Source organism: Mus caroli, chromosome 18 (assembly GCF_900094665.2).
Source record: "Mus caroli chromosome 18, CAROLI_EIJ_v1.1, whole genome shotgun sequence".
NCBI lineage: Eukaryota > Metazoa > Chordata > Mammalia > Rodentia > Muridae > Mus > Mus caroli.
Window position 1 is genome coordinate 36959846 of NC_034587.1, and position 6827 is coordinate 36966672.

The window sequence follows — 6827 nt, forward strand, 5'->3', positions numbered from 1 at the left end:
TTCTATTGAATCTAGTAGCTTGAAGCTGAGGTTATGATGGGCCTGCATTCCCAACGTGTGCATTTTTGAGTGACCCTACCATTTTTTTTTCACAAGTTGGTTGGTTAAATGATTCTATATGCAAAGTTCAGGAAAATGAAAGAAGACTCAGGATTTAGGAGACCAGGGTTCCACCCTGGATTTGCCTTCTCCTCTGTGGTTATTATTGGTAAGCTGGCATAAGCTTTTTGAGACCAGTTTTTTTTTCCTATAGCTATCATCTGAGCACACAGCAGTGACCTGTATTGCCTTGGGCCTCTGACTAGAAGTTTAATCCCATTCCTTGGGTAGTTGGAGTCCTCTGGGGGAGGATTTAAGAAGGGTGATGTCATAGAATGATGCAGATTGGAACCTTTTTAGAGAAAATGGAGGATTTCTTTTCTTCTCCACTGTATCTGCCTTAATCCTTCTCATGGATTAGATGCTAAATCAACAGAAAATGGCAATACCAGAAAATAGGAACAGGTGGATAGTTAATAACAATGAGTATGCTACATGCACAAAATAGCCTACGAGGTGTTCGATGTGCTACTGCTTATGTTTTTTTTTTTTTTTTGGTTTGGTTTGGTTTTGAGTGTGTGCGTGGGCATGTGTGTGTGTGTGTGTGTGTGTGCATGTGTGTGTGTGTGCATTATGAAAACCATGGTTTTTAATAATAAGACTTCTCTCACATTGTGTGTGATATTAGAAATGGAAACATAATCATGTTGGAAAATAATTGTGAATGCTTAACATACTGGGCCCAAGAGAGTGATTTGTAGTACTTAATAATACAGTTAGAACTAATTCCATTTTCCTAACGTGGATTGTTTTTCCAGTCCCCTGGAAGGTACCACGCTGAAGCTTTTAGTGTGTTGGCTTCCTCTGGACAGAGTATAGAATTGGGCTGTTACTTCATGTGAAAGATGAGAAAACTACATTAAAATGTCAGGAAATTTGTTAGGTCATTAACTTGACTCTGCCCTTCAAAGTAAATATGTCAGCCTTAATTTCCACTGGAGGTGGCTCACCTATATCTCAAAGTTCATAGAGCCCTTCTTGAGAGCTGTGCTGGTTATAAATCACAATGAGTGGGGACAGGGATGTGGGACTTGACCTTGACAATCCCCTCGGGCTGGATCCCTAGTACAGTGAATGAAAATGCACATACAGGAAAAGGGTGCAGAAGAGAGACTTGTATTTACTCTTTTGTTCCTCTCCGTATAATTTCCACAGGCAGTAATAACCATTATAGCTAGAAACTGTAATGGCTCTATAACCATCCTGCAGCTTCTAAAACACTCTTGAAGATGAAAACAAATGATGCAATAAGCACAATAAGCATTTGGGAAAGCTGATCATAAAGGAGAGCCAGGCGAGAACACAAACACAGGCAGCCCTATAGTTACCCAGCGCCCAGGATCTTATACCTCAACAACCCAACCGCCACCCACAGGCCTCAAAGCTGTGAGCTGCTTTGTTGTCAAACTGCAACCTCCCATTGTCCCTTCAAGGCTTCCTGAAACGTCATCTTAACATCTGTAAAATGTACCCCATTAAGGATAACAGAACGAATAAACATGCCCCAAGAGCAACATTATTAAAAATAAGTGTGTTATGCTGCAACTCTGCTAGCTCTAATTAAAAGGAAAGACTCAGGGGCAGGAAATTGATTTTTTCCCCCTTAATGTTTAAATGGCTTGAACCTAACTAGTGTATCTGTACAATTTGCTAACACCCTCATTAGAGTTATGCTAAATAGCCAAACACAACAGTGCTGAGGAAAACGCCACGGAATGATTTTATATGAAGGGACTTAATTAAAAGTGACTTAATCTCCATCCTCTGGGACTCTAGATGTTCGAGGTAGCAGGACCAGTGACATGTATATCTTTGAGATTAAAGTAAAGCTTTGGTCAAAGAAGGGATTGTAGTATTTGGCAAAGTGATAGTCCATGAGGTATTTTTAAAAAAATGTAACTGCTTTTCCCACAGTTCATCTATCTTTCCCTTAGAACGCACGGCCTAAGCGAACAGATAGTTTCTTTCCTATCTTCTGGTCCACGTTGTCGTTTTCTATAGATTCTCAAGACTTTCTCTTGAATATGGCGATAAGTTAGCTTCTTTCCCTACCTGGTTTGTTCAAACTGTGAGTAAATCTGTTTTATTTTTAAAAATAACTATTTTCTTTTCATCAAAGATGCTTCTATCAAACTGAATTTATGTCATTCAGGTTATCTACTAATGCTACTCCTGTTGACCCTATACATCTGTGTCCTCATAGCTTTGAGGCCACTTTGAGGTGGCCTCAGGACTCTCTTCCTTTCTTTGGTTCATGTCTGTACAATCCCACTGTTCAAGGTGGATGCGACCTTGGCTTGCTTCTAATTAATGGGATAGGTTCCAGTATATACATTACAGGATATTTCTGATGACAATCCCAGTAGTTGTAATGCCGGTCTAGTAAGGGAATTTTCCTTTGCTGGGTTTGAAGAAGCAGCTATTATGCTTGCTCTGCCTGCACAGAGGGCAGAGAACTCAGGGAGGCCTCCTGTTGCTGTCTAGTAGGAAAATGAGGCCATGTTGCAAAGAACTGATCCTGCCAACAACCTGCTGCCCAGGAGGTCTGGAGGTCTGGATCATCAGCAGAGTCCAACCCAGGCACCAACTCCATGAAGCTCCATCACTTTGGTTGTCTCTTATCCTTCTTTCCAGTCTGTTAGTCTCTGATCCACAGGGACCATGAGGCGATCAACTAATCTGTAATTCTCTAAAGATTTTTTTTTTAGTATTAATGTAGCTGTATTTATGATGTGTGTGTGTGTGAGTGTGCGTGTCTGTGTGTGTGTGCCACAGTTTATATGGGGGGATTAGAGGATAACTTTTAGGAGTTGTTTCTCCCTTTCAGCAGTTGGTTCTAGGGACTGAACTCAAGTTGTTAGGCTAGCCTCGGCAAATGCATTTACCTGATTAGTTACCTTGATGACCTCTCATTTATGTATGGTGATTGATTCGGGCTATTAAATTACTTGTGTCTCTGTGACACAATCAGCACAGTTGGTGGTGATTCGCTATCTTTTTGGGAAACCAGAATCAGTCCAAGTGACATTTACCAGGGTGCTTTACAGATTCAAGTGATCTACCTCCCGGTCTCCAATCTGTCTTTACCAGCAACAGTCAAAATGAATTGCATCTGTCTCCTAACAAAGGATGCTCTTGGACAATACATTGCTCTAAGCCCATGCTAGGAAAAAAAAATGAAAATAGAAACATTATGGTTCAATAAACATTTTATTTTAAAAAAAAATACAGAAAGTATCCCTTTCTCCCTGATGCTTAGTGCTGAGACTACAGATTGCCCTTTGGCTTTGGAACACACATTCATTATCTAAAAATATCTCCAGCTCTTAGCAGTTAAGGCAGGCAGATCACCATGAGTTCAAGGATGGTTTGGTCTATATGGTGAGTTCCAGGACACCCTGGATTACATATTGAGAAACTGTCTTTAAAAATAAGCCTCAATACACACACGCAAAAAGGCAAAAATAAAAATAAATTTTTCTTAATTCTACAAAGACTTAAAAAAAAATTCAGTGTTTCCCCTGAGGTTGACTTTCAACTTTATGTTCTTCTTTTATAAAAATAATGAGGTGAAACATCTGAGCTCCACCTGTCCATCCTCTCCTAGCAGGGTCCAGAAGAGACCCCACTGGCCCAGACCTTCAAGCAGACAGTCCTTGCTCTCTGACCAGCCAGCCTCGCTCCCAAGGCAGCATGCATCTTGTACCGCGCATGCGCCCAGCGCGGGCTCTGTGGTCCTGGGGCTCTGTGGCCAGCCGTTGGGGAGGTTCTCATCCCCTTGGTTTTGATCCTCTGCGCTTGCCCGTTCTGCCCTTGCCTCCGCCCCAGCCCAGCGCTGGCCCTGCTCTTCTCGAAGGAAGGTGGGGGCCTGAGGCCCCACGGGCTGCAGTGCCCAGATGAATTCTAGCGACCCAGGCTGTCCCATGGCCTCGCTCTATGTGGGGGACCTGCACCCTGACGTGACCGAGGCGATGCTCTATGAGAAGTTTAGCTCTGCCGGGCCCATCCTTTCCATCCGGGTATACAGGGACGTGATCACACGCCGATCCCTGGGTTATGCTTCTGTGAACTTTGAGCAGCCTGCTGATGCAGAGCGAGCTTTGGACACCATGAATTTTGATGTCATCAAGGGCAAGCCGGTCCGCATCATGTGGTCTCAGCGTGATCCATCACTTCGCAGGAGTGGAGTAGGCAATGTGTTCATTAAAAATTTGAACAAGACCATTGATAATAAAGCACTGTATGATACATTCTCTGCTTTTGGCAATATCCTTTCCTGCAAGGTGGTTAGCGATGAGAATGGCTCCAAGGGCCACGGATTTGTACATTTTGAGACAGAGGAGGCAGCAGAAAGAGCCATTGAGAAAATGAACGGGATGCTTCTGAATGACCGCAAAGTGTTTGTTGGACGGTTTAAGTCTCAGAAAGAACGAGAAGCCGAGCTTGGAACGGGGTCCAAGGAGTTTACCAACGTTTACATCAAGAACTTTGGGGACCGCATGGATGACGAGACCCTGAATGGCCTCTTTGGCAGGTTTGGACAGGTCTTAAGTGTGAAAGTCATGACCGATGAAGGTGGGAAATCGAAAGGATTCGGGTTCGTCAGCTTTGAAAGGCACGAAGATGCACAGAAAGCGGTGGATGAGATGAATGGAAAAGAACTCAATGGAAAACACATTTATGTTGGTCGAGCTCAGAAAAAAGTGGACCGTCACATAGAACTTAAGCGCAAATTTGAACAGGTGACGCAAGATAAGAGCATCAGATACCAGGGCATTAACCTTTATGTGAAAAATCTTGATGATGGTATTGATGATGAACGTCTCCAGAAAGAATTTTCTCCATTTGGAACAATCACCAGTACAAAGGTTATGACAGAGGGTGGTCGCAGTAAAGGATTCGGTTTTGTGTGTTTCTCCTCCCCGGAAGAAGCCACAAAAGCTGTTTCAGAAATGAATGGGAGAATTGTGGCCACGAAACCACTTTATGTAGCTTTAGCCCAGCGCAAAGAAGAACGTCAGGCTCACCTCACTAACCAATATATTCAAAGAATGGCAAGTGTACGATCTGGGCCGAACCCTGTTATCAACCCCTACCAACCAGCATCTTCCAGTTACTCCGTAGCCGCTGTCCCACAGACTCAGAACTGCGTTCCATGCTGCCCTAGCCAAATTGCTCAACCAAGGCCAAGTGCTCGTTGGATTGGTCAGGGTTCCCGGCCTCATCCATTCCCCAATGTGCCTGGTGCTGTCCACCCAGCTGCTCCTAGATCATCGTTGACTACTGTAAGACCAAGTTCTTCACACGTTCAAGTCATGACAGCACATCGCATTACTAACACACCAGCACAGATAACAGGTCAGCGTCCTGCCCCAGCCTCTTCAGCTACAGAGACTCCAGTTCACTCGATTCCACAGTGCAAGTATGCCGCAGGAGTCCAGAACTCCCAGCAACATCTTAATGCCCAGCTGGCGCAACAGCCCGCTGTTCGCGTACAGGGTCAGGAACCTTGGACTGCTTCCATGTTAGTAACTGCTCCTCAAGAGCCGAAGCAAATGCTGGGTGAAAGGCTATTCCCTCTCATCCAAGCCATGCACCCGACTCTGGCTGGTAAAATCACGGGCATGTTGCTGGAGATTGATAACTCGGAACCACTTCGTATGCTTGAATCTCCAGAGTCTCGGTGTTCTAGGGCTGAGGAAGCTGTGGCCATACTCCAAGCCCACCAAGTTAAAGAGGCTGCCCAGAAAGCTGTTGGCAGTACCTCTGGTGTCCCAACTGTTTAAACTGATCAGAGACCTCAAAAAAGAAACTCACACTTTGCAGAAGAAAAAAAAATCTAAACATTGAAAAAATATTATTTAAAAAAATAGTAAAATATAAAATAAATAAAAAAGGAAAGGAAACTTTGAACTTTATGTACTGAGCCAATGTCAGGTATGGTATCTTAAGCCTAGCCTGATTTAAAAACAGCAACCTCCCAACAGAAATAGGAGAATCTACAAACCAATGTTTTGTAGACCCCAGGAAAAGCATTTTCAGCAAGTAGAAGCATCTAGAGCATCCTTTTAATTTTGTAATTCTATATTGTTGAATAGCTCAAAATATTAGTTCTAATAGCAGAATTGATAACTGAGCAAGGAAACATTTGAATTATAAAATTCTTGCTTTAATAAGAACTCACACAGTGGAAAAAATATCAGATATTATTTAGGTAGGGATAATGTGCTCTATCATTTTCTTTGTATTACTCTATATTAAATTATATATTAGAATAAAGAACAACTAGATGACTTAGTCTTGTGCCAAATAATATGCATTAGGGTGGGGGAGAGTTAATTTGCACCCTGATGGTATAAGGTCCCAAGTTGGCTGGAAATGGTCTTAAAACAGCATGCAATCTTTCAAGGAATGCCACCCAGTGATTTTTCTGACTACCCCTCCCCCAGGGCCCCAGGCTTGCCTCCTGTTAGGTAGAAAATCCGATCATGGAAACTGAGACAACAGGAGATAAAGACACAGGAAGACATAGCCTAGATCCCTCTACCTCTTTAAGTTCCACTGGTGGGAGGAGGAAGGGACAGAAGAACCCCTCTCTTTTTATCCAGCCAGCAGTGAGGCTGGAACAGATGCTTAAATGGCAGGCATAGGGAGGATTTTTAAATGAGGTTAAGAAAACACAAGAAAAAGAACAGTTTTGAGTAGCAGATCACAGATATAGAAGCTGT

At 43.2% G+C, this 6827-nt stretch overlaps 1 pseudogene across 1 annotated transcript; it reads left to right on the plus strand.

Moving 5' to 3' along the window:
* Positions 1-3814: 3814 nt before the first annotated feature.
* LOC110284713 lies at positions 3815-5924 on the plus strand (annotated as a pseudogene). Its single transcript, XR_002376978.1, has one exon. The product of XR_002376978.1 is annotated as a polyadenylate-binding protein 1 pseudogene (transcript).
* Positions 5925-6827: the final 903 nt, after the last annotated feature.